This window comes from Lemur catta, chromosome 2 (assembly GCF_020740605.2).
Source record: "Lemur catta isolate mLemCat1 chromosome 2, mLemCat1.pri, whole genome shotgun sequence".
Taxonomy (NCBI): domain Eukaryota; kingdom Metazoa; phylum Chordata; class Mammalia; order Primates; family Lemuridae; genus Lemur; species Lemur catta.
In genome coordinates this window covers 136,923,585-136,946,502 of record NC_059129.1, presented here as the reverse complement: position 1 = coordinate 136,946,502, position 22,918 = coordinate 136,923,585, and the positions used below count along the sequence as shown (strand labels likewise).

The following is a 22,918-nucleotide window of genomic DNA, read 5'->3' as shown; positions in this document are numbered from 1 at the left end:
TTCAGATCATTTTATAGTACTTATCATGGAGTTGGGGGAGGGGCGCTGAATGGAAGAACAGGGTCACATCTGTGTGGTGGTGGTTACACTGGAATTATATTCTACAGAAGGAAACAGTTTAATCAGAAGTTTTCAAGATGTACGAATTCTAAGATACAGAAGTTATCCTGGACAAACATGTGGCAACAGCTTTTTAAGGTAATATTTTCATTGTTTTAAAAATGTGAATGGATCTACATATGCAACAGACAAGATTCTTCCTTAATATTACAGACCAGATTTTACTGCAGACAGATAAAATTTTAATTCCTTATCTGGATGAAAAAAAACCATAACTTTACATATGCATACATACATCTACTTATACAAGTACACACACATACACAAAATTTTTTTCCAAATGTAGTTAATACACACTTGAAGGTATGTTTTCTAATCCTAACTGTCAAATAAGAAGAGCCATTACTAAGATCATCAGTCTAATAGTTATAAAAATTAGTCTAAGCTCCACAAAAATTTAAACATGAACACAGAATCCAGGAGTTTTTAGTGCTGGTGGGGTAGACCTGAAAAATTCCCTAATCCAACCCCTCACATGGCAGATAAAGAAACAGAGAGCTGAAGTGACTTGCACAAGGTCACCGAGCTGGCCAGCAGGCAGCAGAGCAAGGAGGTACCACCCAAGTAACCACAAACCCGGGACTGAAGTCAGAAGGTTGCCACGGAAGCCAAGTCACATAACATAAAACATGGGAATTCCCAAAATGCTAAGTTGCGCACACACACACACGTATTAAAAAATCCTCTAGGTAAATACGGAAGAAATAAGAATTCTTGAGCTCCTATTCCATCAGACCCAGCAACATCATTTCTGTTACTAAAATAGGTAAAATAAAGGCCTGATGTGGTGGCTCCCGCCTATAATCCTAGCACTGTGGGAGGCCGAGGCAGGAGGATCCCTTGACGTCAGGAATTCGAGACCAGCCTGAGCAAAGCCAGACCCCATCTCTACAAAAAATAGGAAAATCAGCCAGGTGTGGTGGCACATGCCTGTAGTCCCAGCTACTCGGGAGGCTGAGGCAGGAGGATCGCTTGAGCCCAGGAGTTTGAGGTGACAGTGAGCTATGATGATGCCACTGTACTCAAGCCCAGGCAACAGAGCAAGAATCTGTCTCAAAAAAATAAAATAAAGTATCAGCCAGTGTAAAAGAAAGCCTTCCACGCTACCTTGAGACAGAAAAAAGGACTCCTTGACATGGGAGGAAAAATTACATCAGAAGGAAAAAGGAAATTTAAAGAGATATGTTTCTGAAGGTGAAAAAAGTATCAGAAGAACAATTAACTGCGTGGAAATACTTGCACACCCCTACTCTATCCCTGCTTCTAGATTTTCTTAGGACAATACATTTTATTTGTAGACCCCTTTATGCAAGAACCGCCTGTACAAATAAATTATCTCCAACATTCCTCGGACATTTCAAATGGGTTTGCATTGTCTGCTTCCATTTTTTATTACTGAGGTCACCCAAGTAACTTTAGTTCTATGAATTTATAAAGTCACTTGGGGTTTCAAACTATGTACGGTTTTTTAAGTTGTTTAAAATTTTCCCAACTATAGTAAAATACTCTCAATTTGGTGCTCCAGCCTCAAATTGCAAAAACCAGCATATTTCCAAATCATAAAACTAGACTTGATCTTTCTAATGCTTCATTCTGAGATGATAATATAACAGGACATATGTGTTAACAGGCATCTAAAATTAAATTCCTTGGCAACGATCTCTGAGAAACATGTAAATTACTACTTATGAAGTATTCTATTCTGAAGCATACAATGCAAAATGACACATGTAAGAGCGAAAATAGCAAAGTGTTAACAATTACAAAATTTAAGTGGTGGGTTTGTGGGTATTCACTATATAATTCTTTTGACCTTTCTATAGTTTTACAAATTTTCTTAATAAAAGATTAGAAGGAAATGATACATGTATCCATATGTGCACACCTCCCCACCACAATAAGTCAATCTGTAAAAGAAACACCATGTTTTACTATATGCCTAGTCAAGACTATGCGAAAATTGTTGCTAACCTGATCGCAATCACGGACACGAATATCCTACACTGTCTGTGCACACATGTGCACAAAGATGTGTCCTTGAGGGTTTCTGTACCTATCCAGAGAAGAGCTGGTGGACGTAAAATGACTAAGATGGGACATAGGAATGAAAAAGTTTTGACAGCCACTATCACAGGACAAATCATAATTAATAATAAAGAGGATGTAGTGGAAATATCTCAGGCCTCAAAACCAGTAGAACTGAGCTGGAAATTCATCTCTTAGTAAAGTCGAGGCCTTCCGAATCCCATAAAATAGAGTTGACAATAATAGTACCTCCTGAAAATAAAAATATAAATAAATGTGTATCAACCTGTAAACAGTTATCAGAAAAACTGACATTTAAAATATCGTTTTTAAAGTAATGTGAGCTATCAGAAATTCAGAAATAACCTTTCTGCTTAAAACTCAAAAAACCCAACTCCTTCCATATTCTCCACTTTTGAGATCAAACACAGGCTAGTAATGAAAGAACATCCCAACAAGCAGAATTCCTTATTGCTAAGCTATAGCCATGATTTTAATAAAGCAATAATAATAAGTAAAGGTTAAAAATATAAATTACTTTTATCCAAACAGGATTCCAAAAGATTAAACAATCCCTCAGAAATGTAAACATCCAGCTGTCACACAATTACATCAATGAGCAAAGACTCTGCAATACTTCGTGTGCTGGAGAGCTTTTCCACACTGTTTCTGAAAGAAGAGCAATACTTCAGATGTGTGGGCAAAAAGAACACAGAACTTGAAAAATGCAGTTGTAAAAATGTCTCAGATGGAGGTGACACTAGAAGAAAAAGCAGCATACAAAGTGTCCATACGAGAATCCTAAGATCCTTAGACATTACTTGGGGAGGCGATTTTTCTCCTCATTTCATCAAAAGGCCCAAATTTAGCAAGTCTGTTTTTCTGAAACCAAAGGCTTCCAAATTTGCCGAGAGAGTACAGTGAGACCGTGCATGGCTGGCTTCCATGTCTAAAACTGGTGTGGTCTGAAGGTCTATCTCCCACGTGTGATGCTGAAAACCCACACAGATGCACAATGCATTTGCCACTCAGTCATGGGGCTCGAGAGGCCAGCAAAAACAAGCTCCGGGCCCAGGATTTAGAGTCCCTCTGGCCTTACTTTAGATCCTGCTGTGTGACACTGGACACATCACTTAACTTCTCTGAGGCTCGGTTTCTTAATCTGTAAAATGGGGATAATGATGTAAATTGTTTAATACAAGGCCTGCCTTAGAATGTTACTAATAACTCCATAAAGCAGGGATTCTGTTAAAATCGTTTACTGTTGAAAGTCCAGTACCTTAAAAAGTGCCCGGCGCATAGTGAATACCGAATAAATGTTGCGTGAATGCATGAATGAAGGAAGGGGAGATGACAGTGCTGGTGGAAGTGGTGGCGAACGTGAAAGGAAGAACAGCGTTTGTTACCATCTACCATCTCTGTGTCAGAAGCCAAGCAATTCTTTTATTTAAAATAAGCTACCGCACCTGTGATCACTGCCCATCAAGCAAAACTTTCAGTCCCAGCCCTTCTTCGGTGGCGTTTTATATTCCAGGCTGCCTCGGGCTCAAGATGCCTAAAGAGCCCACCTGCCTGCAATCTTCCTCATCAAGACAACAGCACGATGCCACTGTGCTGGAGCCAGCCACACACTCCTGCTTCCTGCTCTGTGCGGGCCACACTCACTGCAGAAGTCCCAGCACCTGCTGCTGTGACTCAGGTCTCACAGCCACAAAATTAGACGACCCACACTTCTGCTCTTACAAACCTTTTCCTGAGATGGCACCTATCACAGAGTGACTATACACTGTCAAAATACAGTACCCTTCACAAATGCTGATGGAGAAGGAAACAGAGCCCAGTTGACTCAGCTTAAAAACTTAATGCAGTCACGTGCAGCATAAGGATGTTTCAGTTGATGACAGACTGCGTAGTAGTATCTAACAGTGGTCCCGTAAGACCATCATCTTATTAAAAATACGACAATGAGATACCACCTTACCCCAGTCAGAATGGCCATTATTAAAATGTCCAAAAAGAACAGATGTTGGCATGGGTGCAGTGAAAAGGGAATGTTTATACACTGTTGGTGGGAATATAAATTAGTACAACCACTATGGAGATCAGCATGGAGATTTCTCAAAGAACTAAAAGTAGACCTGTCTACCCTCTGACCCAGCCATTCCATACTGGGTACCTGCCCAAAGGAGAAGGAAGCATTATATCAAAAAACACCTACACTTATATGTTTAATGCAGCACAATTCACAATCACAAAGCTACGGAATCAACCTACGTGTCCACCAACTGATGATAAAGAAAATGTGGTACATCTATACTATGGAATACTACTCAGCCATAAAAAAGAATGAAGTAATGTCTTCTGCCTGGAACTGGAGGCCATTGTCCTAAGTGAAGTAAATCAGGAATGGAAAACCAAATACCACATGTTCTCACTTATAAGTGGGAGCTAAGCTATGGGTACGTAGGGTCATACAGTGTGTCATAATGGACACTGGAGATTCAGAAGGGGGAAGTGGGGTGGGACAGAGTGAAGGATGAAAAATTACCTATTAAGTACAATGCACACTACTCATTTGATGGGTACACTAAAAGCCCTGACTATACCGCTACATAATTCATCCATGCAACCAAAAACCACTTGTATCCCTAAGTCTGTTGAAAAGGAAGACAAATACTGTATTATTTCTGGACTTTGTCTATATTTAGATATGTTTAGATACACCGATACTTACCATTGTGTTACAGTTGCCTACAGCATTCAGGCCAGTAACCTGCTGTACAGGTTTGTAGCCTAGGAGCAGTGGGCTGTACCGTACAGCCTCAGTGTGTAGTAGGCTAAACCATCTAGGTTTGTGTGAGTACACTCGATGATGTTCACACTATGACAAAATCACCTAACGACACACTTCTCAGAACATATCCCTGTGGTTAAGCAATGCATGACTGTATTTAATATAAATTGATTCAGACAAATCCTAAATATAACAAACAAACAAAAAGTGCTGGTGAACACAGTTAACAACTTTGATTCTGCTGCCTCACACCATTGGTACAAAAGGCTGGTTAGTGAGCCCAAAAGGTCTCCATGGATAACTTAGTTTTCCCTAGGATTATTAAGCACCATTTTTGTTGGCCTTGTACTACATAGTCACTGAAAAGCTTCTAATCACTCAATAGCTATGAATTAAATATAAAATGAAGAGCAAAATAAATTTTTAACTTTTTGAAAAGCAAACTGGAGATGTCCTCAAAATCAATAGTCAATTTTAAGAAAATTCAAAATGCAATACTAGCATGGTATGTATTGCTGTAAAGCCACAGGAAATCTAAATTCCATAATATAAGCTTTTCTAAGTGTTTCAAGGGCATCAAATGTGCAAAAAAAAATTTTCAATGTAGTCAATTATCATGGAAATGAGAGATTTTATGGCATAAATATTTATAAAGTCCGGGGGTCACCTTACATAATAAGCAAGCCCCAATAATTTAAGCAATGACCAATTACTTTTGCAAGAATATGCAAATATTAAACAACATAAAAATTAAGATTTAAAACTAATTCTTCATAAAATTTCCCTTTAAAGTATCTTTTTTCTGTAGGTCATTAGATCCAAACTAAATACACTTTGATAATTGACAATGAATGATGATGTACAAAATCCTAAATTTTGAAATTAAACAGAATTCTTTATAATGAGTAATAGGTAATATTTGTATGTAAATGATAAAATCAGTATTTAAAATCATGCTACTTAAAAGAAACCTCCAAATGAGTTTCAGCTAAGTAAAATGAAATTTCCAGGAGGAAAAAAGTCCTTTAGGACAGCAGTCCCCAACCTTTTTGGCACCAGGGGCCAGTTTCATGGAAGACAATTTTTCCACAGGCAGAGGGAGGTGGAGTTGAGGCCGTGATGTGAGCGATGGGGAGCAGCTGCAAATGCAGATGAAGCTTTGTTCTCTCCTGCCACTCACCTCCTGCTGTGCAGCACCGCCCCCCCCCCTTCCTAAGTTTCATGCAAGACAATTTTTCCACGGGGTGGGGGGAGCTCTGTGACCCAGTCCCTAAAAGGCCACAGACTGGTATCAGTCCACGGCCTGGGGGTTGGGGACGTCAACTTTAGGAAATATGCTCATAAAATCCTGGCTTATAAATACAAGCCACTAGATACATCTGTTTACAACATTTTTGAAGAGTTATATTGGAACATTTAAGAAAGTACAAGTAATCTGCCCAGATATAAATGTAATTAAAGTGTTATATTTAGCCTCTCAGTCAACCCACAGTATTTTCTTTTTATGTACTGAAGTCAAACTGTTTAAGCTGAAAGGTTCGTAGTAAGTTTAATTCTGAGAATAATTGAATCTGAGCTCCAAAGAGACCAGAGAGGGCATCTCTAGCCCAAGTTTCCTTCTAATTTGAGAACCTCCTACAGTATCCTAACAGACGGGCCACTTTCTTTTACCTAAATACACTGAGTGATGGGAAGCTCATGGCTCTGTTAGGGGGCATATTCCATTGTTAAATAACCAGTCGATAGATGAGAACTCCTTTTGACAACTCTAAATTGGTCATTCTAAAAATTCCACTAATTACTTGTTGTCTCTCTAGCATTATTAACCCACATTCTACTCCTCTCTTCTGTCCAACCACCCTACAAGAAAGTCAATTACTCTGGACCTTCCCAGCTCTCTCTCCAGCCCAGCTCTTCCCTCTCTCCTGGTCTATCCTCACAATGAAGCCAGAATCACTCTTACAAAGCAAAATAAACAAAGCTAGATATCTTCTTCCCTAAAAATCAGAATGCACATAGAACAGAATCCTAGACTTCAGTCTATGCCTCAGTAGGCACAGAGCCCGCACTCTTGGTTACACTCACTCGGGAAACGAGGTTACTGGCTCCATCTGGGGCCATGAAGTCTCGGGAGCGTTGGGCTCCCACTGGAGAAGGCAGAACAGAACACAGTTCCAGAGTTCACAGACATATGCACATTCCACACTGTCCCCACTTCACCGAGGAGACCCAACAATCGCTGTTAGGGAAGACAAGGGAAATAGATGTGTGATCACCAACTCTTCTCCATGCCCATGGGGGATGCAAGGAGAGGAAATGAGTTGAGTCTGATGACAGAGGGAAAGTCTAACTGTCCAAACTGGGGGCCACACTGAAATACCTTCAGAGTCACTGAAAATGTATGAGAGAAGCAGGCCTGAACACTGTATTCCTAAGACACAGGAACCACTCGCTTGCAAATTAGGCTTGTACAAGTATTCTTCAACACACATACGAAAAATGATCTCTTCTATTTTTCTTCACATATGAAACTCCATGGAAATATTTTTAGTTTTTCCACCACTACTATAGACAATGATAAAACAATTTTTTTTCATTTTTCTCATAATTCTACTAAAAGAAAACAACTTAAGTAAATGAAAAATAGCAACTGACACTCAGTGCTAGGGAGACTGCATGGAGTGGTGGGGACTGTGGCAAACTGGCCCACCATGACCCAACCATAAGGCCAGCAGCTACACAGCCCCAGCTACCCACTGCCAGCTGCAAATACAGAATGCAGTGTTGCCAGATGAACCACATTTTTAAAAAATAATTTTCGATTTTTAAATGTAGGCAATTAATTTAAATTTACACAACATATTCATCTCAGACACATTTTGCAGGCCAAACAAACGTTATCCACAGCCCAGATCCAGCCCCAAATCCACCGGTGTGCAACCTCTGATGCAAATGACAAAATACAAACAAGAAAATTCTCAACCCTCAGAAACATCATCAATGAAGACAATTAGCAGTGCCAACTCCCTGGCTTCATCTCGGGGGCATACATCTCGCCAAGGCAACCAGCTGTTCAGCATGATTTTGGAGGAGGGTCACTGATGGGGAAGAGGCCTTGGAAGGGACCATAGAGGCCACGCTATTCTCCTTCCTGGTGAGTGGAGGAACCCCCTCTGCAGGGCTCTTCACCTGCAGCCAACCAGCCTGCAGACACCACGTCCTACCCTGAGAAGTTCACTGTTGCACAGGGTCACCACCCCATTTTCCCACAGCTCCGTAAGAAAGTCCTCCTTCTACCGCCACCCACGGGTCCTCATCCTTCCCTCTGAAGCAGACCACACTCACCAGAGCATCCCCGCTCCCCTTACATGTCACACCTGTCAAGCACCTCAAGGCCAGAATTGGGAGACGCACTGAGCTAACCAGCTTACTGTTTTCCAGGCTAAATATTCAGTCCCCTTCATCATTACGTTGGGAATGTACGATGCTATTTCCACACATTCCAACCTGGATCGCCTTCCTCTGGTTATCAATGTGCACCTTACGTCTAAGGTCTGGGGAAAAGGAAAGACAGACACCCAGGGTTACTAAGCACCTCAACTTGTCAGGTGGGCACTATGCCAGGAGTGTGACATCTATTTTCATATTTCATTTTCACGGCGATCCTCTTTGAGTTGTATTATCATCACTATTTTGCAGATAAGGAAACTGAGGCCAAGCAAAGTTAAGTAATTTGCTGAAGGCCACAAAACTAGTACATCTGGAAAACTCAAGCCAGCTCTGTCTGACACCAAAGAGACAACAGCATTGTGAGAAAAGTGTGCTAACAATCAGTTTCACTGTCATTATAAACTTATTAAAGGTATAATTTATGATAAGCGAGTCTATTCTTTCTGGTGATCTCAGGAATGGACTATTATTTTCAATGAAAAACAAATTCTCTGTGAAAACAAACGTAATGTGAAAACTTGTTCTCAAATTTGTTACCATTTGATGACGAGTACCCAAATATACTGTTTTTAAACCCAACTGGTATATTGAATATATAAAAATCTAAGCATATACTAAATAAAATAGAAATTTATATGTCACATGTACTAACATACTTAATCACAATCATTCTACGAGGAAAATATTTTGATTATTCCCATTTTACAGAGGAAGAAACTGAGGCACGAAGAGATTAAATAACCTACTCAGGGTCACTTAGCTAGGAAATCCCAGAGACAGGATTCAAAGAACTCAGGCAGGCTCCAAATATATCTAGACCTTAGGCTTTTCAAATAGGTACATTTCAGGACTGGCTCTGAACGTCATTAAAGTATAAATTAAACACCTCTCCAAGGCTAATTATGTATTACTTTTGAATGCTCCAATATAGATGATACAAAAGGTCAGCACCAACAAAAGCTACCAATTATTATCAAAATTTCTAGTTTTAATATGTACTGTATTTACAAATAAACCCAGAAATGTCAGAACTTCCTGTTTACATGTAGCACATTAAACTTGAAAATTCTATGAGGGAACAAGTCACATTTGAAAAAAACTATTGAATAGACAAAGTAATAAATCTTCAAAATCTCCTTCAGGTTGAATAAATTTCTCGCCATGTGGGGATACTGAGAAATTTACACAATGAGCCTCATTTAACTGTTAAATTCATACATTTGGTCAAAAACTATCTGTTGTGCATCAGACAATGCTCTAGTGATGAACGAGACAGGCAAGTTCCCTGCCCCGGGGGATCCCTGCACCAGGGAAGGTGCAAACAGAGCCAGCTGACGCATAAATGCGCACAGGAGAACACCATGCGGGATGGATGAGCACTGTGCAGGGAACTGAGGTCGGCTGATGTGGGAACAGGGACTGCGTGGCCTTTAGACTGGGGCTCAGAGGTCCCTCAGAGGCAGTACTTCGAGTTAACGACCCAAAAAGCACAAAGCCGTCACCAAGGAAAGCTAGGGCAAACCGCTGCCTAGAAAGGCATGTTTACGTGCGTGTACTTCTGCAAAGCAAGCATGAACTGCAGACAGGGCAAATGTTCAGCAACTACATGCAACCGTTCCAAACACTGCTAGGGAACTGTTCGGCTTTCCTGATTTAGTACTTAACCTGCGACACCAACACATTCATTAGGAAAACACCTCAGTCGGAATGAAACAGCCTTAAGGTCACAGTTGGGAATCTTACCTTTCCTCAGTGGTGCCTTAATGTTCAAGTCTGAGCTTACCTGATTTTACGACTCCAACCAGAAGTTATACGCTGTCCGTGTTCTAAAGCAGCAGGTCCCATTAGGTTTGGAGTTTAGGTGTGTGCTCTATCAGGATCTGACATCTAAAGAGATGGAAACTAAAGCTTCCCAGGCTGCATCTTCACCTAAGGTCCCAGAGTGGATCGGCATACAGCTCTCCACACGCACTGAATCAGCCAGCGTAGCCAGTTACAGTGCATTTGCAATAAGCTGCTCAGATTCGGAGCGCTGCTGTTTGCAGGAACCTCAGTTACCAGCACCAGAGGAATCTGCTCTGGCCTTCCCCACTCAGATCCTCACATAAAGAGCAGTTAACAGAGCTACATGGTGACGTGGTGCTTAAGCAAAGAATTACAGAATGACATACACTTTTAAAGCCTTTGAGACACACAAGTGCCTCGAACCTACCCAGAGAGGAAGTGTGGAAGACACTTGCTGTGATCATTCATTCATCCAGAACAAGCTGGCTGAAGAGGTGTCTTTGCCATTCAAGCGCAGCCCTGGCAAAAGAAAACAAAAACACAGAGGGATGAGAAACAATTTTTCAAAATTAGAATTTTGTAATTAAAGCTCAAATTTCTCGGCATGCTGTTGTACCTTGGACTTGACACAAGAAGGGAGACTCTAAATGAGAAATCAAGGGTTAAGTGATTAACTATAAAGGAAATAAGAAGGTCTTCCCACATCCTAATTGGAGAAGCAGACGTACTGTTTCATCCCAAACTTAAAGATTAGGAAATGGCTGTCTGAGACGACAATAGGGCTGAGATCTGAATGGTATCTGAAGCTAGGGAAATGGTTCCCCTGGCAGAGGGACCAGCTAAGACCCTAGTAACAACCAGCATGTCTTCAATCGTTATCATGAATTCTGGAGCAGAATCCAAATAAAAAATGGTTAACATCAAAGGATCAAGGTTTCGTTACTTATTAAACAGGTAGTTTCTGGGTCCTCTCATACTATGGAGAATAATTCCTTCTTCCTACATGTGATATGCTACCTGGTGATACATTAGAATTCATGGCCCATTAGCCAACACACCAGAAAGTACTTCCCTTTTTTTCATTGTCTAAAATGTAAAATAGATTGCTTTCAGAGAGTGAGACTTGTCTTTTCACAAGGCATGATACCATCCCTTGGATGTACACAAGACGCTACATTCTGGCACTAAGATGTGCCGCAGGGCTGCTGTCCTTGACAGAGAACACAGCCTTTAGAGCCAAGGGATTGAGATGGGAGTTCAAACCCAAGCTTCCCCACGACCACCTGAGCGAGCTCAGCCTGGTTATTAAATATTTAGATTGTCTAAGCCTCTGGTTTCTTCAACTATAAAATGGAAATATTTACCCAACAGGGTTATTCTAAGTATTTAATCCAGTAATGCACAGAAAATGATTAAGTGGTTGAAACGTGAAATGTTCAAAGTAGCAATAAATCACTACTGGACTTTCATTATAAATAGTCGCTACTGGGAAAGGTTTGATTATCACAATGATTCATGCTACAGAAACACATCTATGTAACTAGGCATAGTAGAGATAACAATTTTCACTGATATTAATGGAATCACAGAATATCAGAACCGTAGTGGACTTTTTAAAATCAGTCCAAGTCGCTCATTCTATAGCTGAGAATCGAAAGATCAAAGAGGTAGCCTGAATTGTCCAAGGTGATATAATTACTTCAGAGAACATTTTTAAAAATTTTATATATTTAGTCAAGAATAAATAAAAAATTCCAAATTTCATATTGACAAAATACTTTAATTCCCTTAGTCATTAAGCCAGTATGAACAAAAATATTTTTAAATGGTAAGAATAGAAAATTGAATCAAGGCTCCCTGGACTCTAGCTAAGTACATAATACTGACAATATTTAAATACCAAGGATTGCCATATTTTACTGATGGCCTGACAGATGGTTATTTACTAACCCAAAACTATAAAATACAACATCTGCCACATTTAAATATTTCCAATGATAATTTTGTGTCTCAAACAGCTGTTATGTCACAGAGCTTTCCACACATTCATTCCTAATACCCTGCCATTTCATGAACGTGAGTTTTTAATTTTCCATGGCTTTGCATATACTGTTTCCTATTGGGAATGCCTCCCCAGAGAACTCCTAATTGCCCCTCAAGACCCAGCTTAATTGTCTCTTCTTCTGTGAAGCCCTCCTGGATCATCTACTTTCCTACCCTGAAACTCACAGGAGTATCCTTCCCTCCTTCAGTTCGCCACTCTTGCTGATACAGGCAATCTCGCCTTGCAGTTATTTCTTTTTTACCTGTCTCCTTTACTAGATTTTAATTGCTTTGAAAGTGAAGTACTTTGTTTCCCTGGCATCTAGCACAATTCCTTATCCATGGGTGCTTAATAAATGTATAATAAGTAGGTTGATGGAAGAATTGATTCACCAAATTGCTAATACAACATAATATAAATCTGGCTTAGCCTGCTTTTCCATCACATCACCATGACCTAAGTTAAAAATAAAGGGAAGTTACAGTTTAAGTACTAACCATCTTGGATTGAAATGATTATAGGCAGGATTAGAGAATGATTAAGCTTAGAGCACACTCACTTCAACCTCGTTCCTTTTGCAGATGAAGAAAACAAGATCAATTAGACCTGTCACATAGATAGTGGGGAAGCACTGGGACTAGAACTCAGATCTCCAAATGATGACATCAGTTCTGTTCAAGTGTGACAAATTAGTGGTTGCCAAGAATGCCTTCTCTTGGATCCCAGCCTCCTCTTCACAACCTTCTCCACTTCCCTTAGGTACTCCAGTGCCACATGAGCAATTAGCCTTCATCTTCCTGGAAAACAATCCATCTTCCACAAGTGGCTAGTCTCTCACCAGTGTAAACTGGGCCTGCCTGCCAGTTAAGGTCATGTTTTAAGGAGAATTAACAAGGGGCAGGTACCGTGATATCTCGTGACCGCAGAAAGATCTAACAGAGCCCCACGAGTATGTGAGTCTATGAGATTCAAGGTAATGCTAGGCAAACTACATCTACAATAAAACTCAAGCAAGTCTATGTTTTTAGTTATACAAAGAATGTGCTTGTATCTATAATAGCACATAGGTACCATGTGCAGACAGAGTCATCAATCAACATATTTCACTCATGCTTTTTTCAGCATAAAAACCAGCCAGTCCTGAGCCCTAGAGTTGCCTGCTTGCACCATGACATCACTTTAATTTAACATGAATGCATCTTGCATTTTTTTCCCTTGAATTTTGTGATGAAAAGTGATTAGATTTTTACAGTGCTAAAGATTCTGCCTCCATGCCTTACCCCAAAAGCTGCATATACATTTAAAAAGTCCACACCTGGTCCAACTAGAAGCCCATTGTCAAAGCCTGGACTAAGTTCAGGGTGCCCAGAGTTTATTCAACTTTCACTGCTGGGTGACTCAGTGTGAGAGCCCGAAACAATGGGGCCAACTATCAGCACAGGTCAATGAGAAATTGCTGGGGAAGAGAAAGATACATTTACTATTAACTGGCGTCCCTAAAACCTGCTCCCCCCCCCCCAACTAGGTAAAAAGAATGCATTTCTTACTGAGAAATCTCTGTCTCAAATTCATCCCTTGTTCAAATTATATCCTCTTTGTAATCACCATCTCCCTGAATTTAAAAACAAAAAAGTTTCAGAGTTTCGGGGTTTTCTTTAGCCTGGTTATCAGCTAGGCAGGTCATCAATTCAGAGTCTCTGCCTTTGTAGTAGAACAATGCACAGAGTGTGAGGCTCTCCAGGACGGGGAATGAGAAAAGCAACTCCTGTCTCCCTTCACCCCTCACACGACCCAGGCTTGTATGACGGACCGAGCCCTCCAGAATCTCCACTCACAGGTGGATTATTTATCATCTCAGCCACTCGGGCCCTTAGAGACTTCAGACACAATGAACAAACCACGCTGTGACTCTTACTCCAAGGCACAAGGTAAGACTACATCATGACGTGCCGTCGGCCGTAACAACTTTCACCAGCTTCTCACATCAACACTAACACACTGTTCTCGCACAAAGAACCCGTGGAATCAGATGCTGCCCCCAACAAAGGAAAACTGTAGAGTTACCCGGCAGTCTATAGAATGTTAGAGAAGCTGCCATTCGTGACAAAGGGATGACTGATTACAATGAGAATAGCAAGTTTCAGTCTATCTTCCCCAAAAAGCAGACTTCTATACACATGGAGCGCAGTATTTACTGCTTGTTATAAAGTTACAAAAAGGCCCTTGTTATTTATAAAAAGGCTCATGTGAAACACCAAAAAAAAAAAAAAGAAAGAAAAAAAGAACAGCTGGATGCAGAACATGGTGTACCCAGTTGGGTCACCATATTCCCTCGGCTGCTGGTCACATCAGCCAACTTGGCTCCGTTTAGACACATCTTCCCCAGGATTCTCACCAGGGCTCACGTGTCCAGCGACAAAATTCAAGGATACACAAGTTAGTACATTACAGCTTGAGTGCCTACGCACAGGGCATTTATTGAGTTAACTCAAGTCAAGAAGCATTTGTGGAACGTCTGTTCTGTTGACGTGACTACACTAAGCTTGGGAATACAGCAGTGACCAGAGCTTGCTGACAGTCTTGCGCAGCCTGCAAACAAGTAAGCCACCAGCCACAGCTCGTGTGGTTGACGATGACAGTCCAGGGGGCTAAGATGCTGTGAAAGTAGCCTCTAGTCCATTCCTCAAGAAAGACCCAACTACAAGAATCACAACGCCCACACCACAGAAATTACCTACATTCAGTGCCCCAGGTGGATCAGAATAGAGCTTTCTCCACAAGGATCCTATGAATGTTGTTTTTTTTTGTTTTTTTTTTTTGAGACAGAGTCTCACTCTGTTGCCCAAGCTAGAGTGCCGTGGCATCAGCCTAGCTCACAGCAACCTCAAACTCCTGGGCTCAAGCAATCCTCCTGCCTCAGCCTCCCGAGTAGCTGGGACTACCGGCATGCGCCACCATGCCCAGCTAATTTTTTCTATATATATTTTTAATTGTCCAGATAATTTCTTTCTATTTTTAGTAGAGATGGTGTCTCACTGTTGCTCAGGCTGGTCTCGAACTCCTGACCTCGAGCAATCCTCCTGCTGTGGCCTCCCAGAGTGCTCTAGCCACCGCGCCCGGCACCTATGAATGTTTTAAAACAGGTCTGCAGATTCTCGGACACTCCTCTAGGGAGGGGGCGGGCAGCCTGTGTTCCCTCCCCTTGACTCTGACACTAGGATTTCCACGGCTAGGCCAGAAAACGCCAGGAGGTTCACACCTGGTTTTCTTAGGGCACTTGCCCTGAAGCCCTGAGGCCACATATATCTGGTGTCATATGTCACCTGTTGCCATATTTTCCAGCCCATGAGAAGACAATTCTAAGAATTGTATCCCATCCTTTGCCAAGACAAAAGAAACTGACTTCACACTGGTGTCTGAAAGCCGCCACTGAATTTCAGCTTCTAGACAGAGGGGTGGCCCTCATCCAGCTGACGGGCGGAACTCAGTGGATATGGGAGTGGCTGTCTTCATTAGAGAACTAAAATATAATAATTCCTTATCTCTTCCAAAGGGGCCATGGCATCCGTGCCCCAAGAATCATACACATTTAGCGTCATGGAAGCCTGTGCCATATTGACAACACGCACCGTGTCTACAGCGGCAGGCAGGTCCTATGGCAACAGAGATGAGGCAGACAATCGCACTGTACATAAGAAACTTAAAACTGCGCAAGGCCAGACCAGCAGGATGACAGCAGCAGTAAACGCTGCTTCCTTCTCCCTCCTGCCTGTGAAATAACTGTTGCCCATCTCGACTTTCCCAGCCCTGTCCATACTCAGAACCGTCCCAGCATCAGCCCCAGCAACTGCTCAGAGAGAGAAGCGGAGAGAGAACGCAGAAGAAGGTTCATCAACAAACATAAGAGGATGCTTGTGTGTGGGAGGTGTGTGACAAAGTGGCAGGGCCTCCCAGCTAACGGTCCTTCCATACCCCTGGCCATCCATCACGCCGCCCCACCGACAGAGCCTCGCCAGCACAACCTCTCAGCACACCGAGGCTCTCCCTCCCTAACAGGCAGAACACCCCACTTTAATAGCTAAAGGAACTACTGACAGTCATGATACGAATGGATACTCATTCGTTATAGGAACAGTCTGCATTTGTACGATATTATCATTTTCTTTACCCTAACCTTAGATTGCAGCAAAGCGTTTTTGTTTTTTTTTTCAGTACTGAGACAGTGTAAGGATAAAATAAATGAAATCAAATGAGGAACCACTGAATAACTACTAAAGTAGCAGATTAACACAATGCTAGCTTATTTTTTTAAAAGGCAGCTTGGCCGGGCACAGTGGCTCACGCTCATAATCCCAGCACTTCAGGAAGCCAAGGCTGGAGGATTGCTTGAGCCCAGAAGTTTGAGACCAGCCTAAGCAACATAATAAGACTCCATCTCTAAAAAAAAAAAAAAAGAAAAAAAGGAGCCGGGCATGGTGATGCACACCTGTGGTCTTAACTACTCAGGAGGATCTCTTGAGCCCAGGAGTTTGAGGCTGCAGTGAGCTATGATGATACCACTGAACTCCAGCCCAGGCAACGGAGCAAGACCCTGTCTCAGGAAAAGAAAAAAAAAAAAGTTGCTTAAACAAGAATAAAACCCAAGTAGCAGCCACCCTACAATAGTATTTAAGTGTTTCTTAAGTGAAAGTCAGGACGAAAAAATTGAGAGGATCTACTGACCTCAAAACAGGAAACAAACGTTTGTACATTACATGAATAGGCAAGCACCGGAAAACGCAGACATAAAACAAATTTATCAACCACTTTTGTATCAGGCAGTGTGTTTAAACCTGTTATAGACTCTGCGCCTCTCTATGGAATCATGTGTTAAACGGCAACAATCACTTTCCTTGAAAGGAAATAGTTGTTGAATGACCATAAGTACAAGGGGGAGAATGAGGGACTCACTGAAGGAATGAACAAGTGACTGAGCACACGGTGACGCCAGTCCCTTCTGTGCTCACAGAACCCCTGGATTTAAGTAGAACATGGAAAGACTTCCCCTCACACGCCCTCATGCTACAGACCGCCTCAAATGACACACAGGTGACTAAAATATTTTACCCTCCTAATTTTTCAAAGCTGTCACACTTTTCCTTCCTGGAGACAGCACAAACTCATGATTCATTGGGCAAGGAAATATTTTCTGACAGGTCCCTTCACCGTGGACCTCCAGGGAACAATGATTTCAGAGCTGTGAGCTTAGCCGAGAAAGTTAACGCCGTAGACCTCGCCAGAGAAGCCTCAAGTCCACCCCGGCCAAGGCTCTTTCCAAGATTGCTTCAACTGTTCCCTGCCCTCCGGCGACATTGCACAAGTTCATCCCAAGGCCAGGGATATTAGTCAGGATGTGAAACATTATTTCAGATGCCATTTTCCTAGCAACTTACCGCACACTACTTTCATCTCACAATAAGTTTAAAAGGCACCATCCTTGACGCTTGAAGATGCCACACTCTTTCTACCTGATCTTCTACTCAAAGCCAAATATTTAGGACAAAGACGACCTGTGGTTACATGCCTTGCCTGCACAATGTATAATTTTATTTCTGAAAATAAACAACTAGTAAGTTTTATAATAACTTCATTTATAAACTCTCTTCATAAATGTTTTCATTCTCTCCCCCTGACAAACAGTGCAAGTGAGATAAGGAGGGACCAGCTTGCTGAGGAGCCCCTGTGATACTTGTGTCCAGGGAGGTCAGAGATAAGGTTTTGAACAATGCTAACAAGCACAAAACTGATAGCCGCAGAACAGATAATGAGGCCTTTCTGGAAGGTGAGAAAAACACTTGACAGAAGGCTACTTGGGGTTTTAATTCACCAATTAGTTTTGTACAAAGGAGCATGTGTTAGAGTTCCCAGGGGCCACAGAGCTGTTCCTGTTTCATTCTACCATCGTGAGCAAATCCAACTGACCCAAGAAGCAAATCGACATCAGAAACTCTTTGAAGAACGAAAACGCCAGGCTCCATAAAGAGTGAGCCCAGAGTGTGACAAGGTGTCCATCTGGATCTCCAGCTGCACTGACTGCGGCTGACGACTCACTCATTTCACATTCAGTGACACTGAAATTCCAATTAACAGCAAGGTGCACGTGCCGGGCACTGTGACTGCCTGACACAGGACGACTCAGGCCCAGCGCCAGTTACCAAAGGGCACAGGGCCAGAGGGGAGAAAAGGCAGCAAAGACACTTGATAAATTATATAAAGAGGAAGATAAACTGGCCACCTCGGGTGAGAGCAAGACGGTGCTATGAAAAAGGATCCCAGAAACTTTCCTTGGTTTACAAAAAAGAAAAACACCAAAAAACAAAGCGAAATCCATTCAACCGATCCAAAACCGAGATTTTTCAGCAGCAGCAACAACCACTCAGATTATCATCAAGGCAAACTCATGGAAGGTATATTCTGGATTCAGCCAGCAAAGGAAAAGAAAACAAAACATACAAAGGAAAACATCAACTTCTGTAACGGAACAAACTTCAGAACTTTAAAAAAGACTTGGAGGATGCGTGGACTTTATTTCCAAAGAGATAAAGGCAGATGCTGCACCCATTACAGGAGGACAGGCTGGGATCAAGAATGAACCTGGCGGGAGGGCCAGTGTGCACAGGAAGCAACCCCCGGGGGGAGTTCAGACGAGGGAGAGGCGAGGTCAGGCAGCTGTCAGGGCAGAGCTGGAAACCCGGCCTCGGAGAATGTGTCCAACTTAGGCGTGAGGAACCAGAGAGGCCCTGCGTTCTCGTGAGGACAGCACGGAGAAAGGACAGAGAAACCAAGAAGTCTGAAACCCACAAAAGCCACAGAGCAGCATCGAGCCTGGGGAGGCCCAGTGTGAGGTGGGCACAGGAGAGCAGCAGATCGGGACACCTGCCGCTGACAGCTGCTGAAGTCCAGGCAGTCACCTGAGCTCTGTGCACTAGCAGACAACTTGGAAAGCAGATGTCAGAGCCAGCAATCAACAAGCTCTGTCCCACAGCACTAGATCGCCACCATCAATCAATACTGAATAAGCACTAACTATAAAGTGGTTGATAACTGTGAAAATTAGCTGGGAAACCCCAAAGTGTATTTGCAAACTAGAGCTTCCTCACGGGAATGCCGGAGCACATGGACCACAGGCCAGTGAGCAGTCAAGGCCAGACCCCAGATCTGCCACTTGGTAGTGGTGCCTGGCTCCGGGTCACTTATCCACCTCTCTACAACTGATTTCCCTCCATTTAAAATGAAAATGATTATCGCCACCTTCCAGGACATTTTGTGAAAATAAAATGAGACAATATCTTTAATTTACCTGACACAAGGCCTAGGACAAGTTAATAAATGTTAAATGATACATGTTAATTCTCTCCTGTCCTGGTGTCTGTAATCTCTGCCATGGAATGCAGATTTTCTTCCACTGTAAGCAGCACCAATAAAAATTCTGAATTATTTTTCAAGCATAAGGCTAGCAAGATGATTCAGTAATACCAAGGCCAGGCCTAAATGTCCATTATTAACAAATGCTGTAAAAAGGTTTTTAAAAAATATTTCTCAGGCCAGGTGTGGTGGCTCATGCCTGTAATACCAGTATCCCCGGAGGCCAAGGTGGGAGGATCACTTGAGGCCAGGAGTTCAAGATCAGCCTGGGCAACAGAGCAAGATCCAATCTCTACAAAATCTTTTTAAAAATTAGCTAGGTGTGGTGGTGCACACCTGTAGTCCCAGTTACTCAGGAGGCTGAGGCAGGACAATGGCTTGAGTTCCGGAGTTCAAGGTTATAGTGAGCTATGATCATGCCACAGTACTCCAGCCTGGGTGACTCTCAAAAAATAAAAAAAATATATTTCTATAGGAACTGAGTCAGTAGGTAAATTGTAAGTTAAGGAGAAAATGTAAATTAAGAAACCCACACAATTAGACTTGGAGATTCTGGTGCTTCAATATCTATAGTAATGTTCTAAAGATATTTTCATAATATTCTAAAATCAATAGCAATTAAACTAATTAGGGCACTAAGTCCTCCTCCAATCCCAGGCTAGTACAAAAACCTTCTGAACAGGCAAGTTATTAGAGGTCCTTTTCTGAGCTTAGCATAACCCTTCTAGGGTTGCCATTGTTTAGAAAATAACATTTCCCATCACTAAAAAGGGTACTATGCATGCTTTAGGAGTGTGTAGAATAAACAGCTTCCTGTTCTTTGGGCCCAATGTACCATAAACTATGGGAATTATTGAGAAATTAGCATAAGTTATAACAAATTTATGAACAGTTAAGTGTAAGCTTTATATATGTAAAATAAAAAGAAATGAGGGGAAAAGATATGCCTTTCAAACAGTGAGTAGCAGGGATGTGACCGAGGGTTTTGCCTACATTATATTTTCAGGGTTTTTCTGCTCCTGTGGTCACACACCCAGCAACTGAGCCTCACCTCTCTCAGTACAAACTAGAAAAACCACACCAATCAGCATCCAATTATAAATTACTTGTATCTCCCTATAACAATCATAATCACAGAATTTCCTTCCATTGAAAGTATTTAGGACCTTTAATGTTAATTACTTCATCATGGAATTAGCATATTTTCCATAGGTATTTTATTACCTATGATTTCATGAGGATGAATAACTAAAACCTCAAGGGGGGGGTATAGCTCAGGGGTAGAGCATTTGACTGCAGATCAAGAGGTCCCTGGTTCATATCCGGGTGCCCCCTAATAATATCACTTTGGCCGGGCGCGGTGGCTCACGCCTGTAATCCTAGCTCTGGGAGGCCGAGGCGGGTGGATCGCTCGAGGTCAGGAGTTCGAGACCAGCCTGAGCAAGAGTGAGACCCCGTCTCTACTAAAAATAGAAAGAAATTATCTGGCCAACTAAAAAATATATATACAAAAAAAATTAGCCGGGCATGGTGGCTCATGCCTGTAGTCCCAGCTACTAGGGAGGCTGAGGCAGTAGGATCGCTTAAGCCCAGGAGTTTGAGGTTGCTGTGAGCTAGGCTGATGCCACGGCACTCACTCTAGCCCGGGCAACAAAGTGACACTCTGTCTCAAAAAAAAATAAAAATAAAAAAAAAAAAAAAATAAAACCTCAATTAGAAAAATGGCTGTAGCTGGTGAAGGGGTGGGAAGAGGAGAGTGACAGTTTATTGATTTATTTTAGCACATGAAAAGCATTACAGGGATACAGCCCAGGAATAGAATTGGAACTGAAGCATCAGGGCCCTGAATGGAATGCTCCACCCCCCGCCCCTCTGCAACCACCCCAGGAAACCCCACCCCCCAGACTCTTGTCCCAACCCCTTGACTATTGATGATGCCTTCACACTCCATGCAAACCTTGCCCGCATCACACTCCCACCTGAGGCGTCCTCCCCACGCTTGGCCTCACTAACTCTCTCTCTTCTGAATACAGGCTGGGCATCTCTAATACGAAAATCTGAAATGCTCCGAAATCCGAAGTTTTCTGAGCATCAACATGACACCACAAGCAGAAAATCCCACACCTGACCACATGTGATGGGTCGCAGTCAAAACACAGGTGCTTTTCATCAAAACACAGCATCACAGGTAGAGACAGAAGCCTGCTGTTTGTCACCGCCATCTGTCTAACAGTCGTAGCAGGTGTTCTGGTGCTGCTCCTCCATCACACATCATTTTTTCACTGTATTAATGGTATGCCACATTTTTTACTGCTAAGTACTGTGTGTGAAATAAGTGTGTGAAAGAAGAAAATGACTGCTTATCAGTAATCGTATAAATCCAGAGTCAGGAAGGACAGTGATACCAAACAACCACAGTCTGTCCGCATGGGTGGCTGAGACAGTCACACCTTTGCTTTCTGGCAGTTCACTGTACACAAACTTTCTCTTATGCACAAATTTATTTAAAATATAATATAAAATTACCTTCAGGCTATGTGTACAAGGTGTATACGAAACATAAATTTCACATCTAGACTTGGGTAATATCCCCAAGATATCTCATTATGCATATGCCAATTTTCTAAAATTCAAAAAATTCAAAATCCAAAGCACTTCTGGTCTCAAGCATTCTGGATGAGGAATACACAACCTATATGCTCTCCTTCACGGTTGTTCTGTACTAATTCTTTTGTCAACTCCTGTTCTCAACTCCAAGCCCAGTGGCATCTGGCAAGGAGGGCAGTGGTACAGTCAGTGCAGCCCCAATCCCCGAGAAAAATAGAATAAAAAGACACAAATGAAGGTTTCCTTGAAGAGTTGGTTTGTTGGATTATTTTTTTAAATTCCAAAGTAATGACACAAAAAGGCCAATATTCCATTTAGGTTATCATCTTTTACATCTGTAATAAAGCTTTTACTGCATTAAAAAATATTCCTATGATAATTAGCATGGTTTTGAAAATGCTCTGCACTAATTACATAGAAAATTTTTCTTTTTACTTTGTCCAACTTGAACATTTAATCCAACCCAGTCTCCCCTTGCTCCCTAACCCTGTTCCCCTCCCGCCATGAGAGTGCCATCTGGAGGAGTCAGAATTGCATTCCTGGCCTGGTACCCTCGGGCCCCATGCCCCCTCCCCCGGCTGCACCCACCATCCTTACCCAGAACTGCACTGAGACCATTCACCCCTCTCCATCCCACCAGCCACCCCCCTCCACGCTCTGATGCCCCAAGGCTGTAGTCACTAGAAGAA

At 42.2% G+C, this 22,918-nt stretch overlaps 1 protein-coding gene and 1 non-coding gene across 2 annotated transcripts in view; one reads left to right on the top strand and one right to left on the bottom strand.

Annotated features, from left to right (window-relative positions):
- TIAM2 (TIAM Rac1 associated GEF 2) overlaps positions 1-10,684 on the bottom strand; it is a 131,674-nt gene extending 120,990 nt beyond the window's left edge. The window contains exon 1 of the mRNA XM_045544619.1: positions 10,602-10,684. The gene's annotated coding sequence lies outside the window, so the exon portion shown is untranslated. The remainder of the gene's footprint in view (positions 1-10,601) is intronic.
- A 10,201-nt stretch (positions 10,685-20,885) lies between these two features.
- On the top strand, positions 20,886-20,957 carry TRNAC-GCA. The gene has a single exon. It is a non-coding gene; the product is annotated as a tRNA-Cys (tRNA).
- Positions 20,958-22,918: the final 1,961 nt, after the last annotated feature.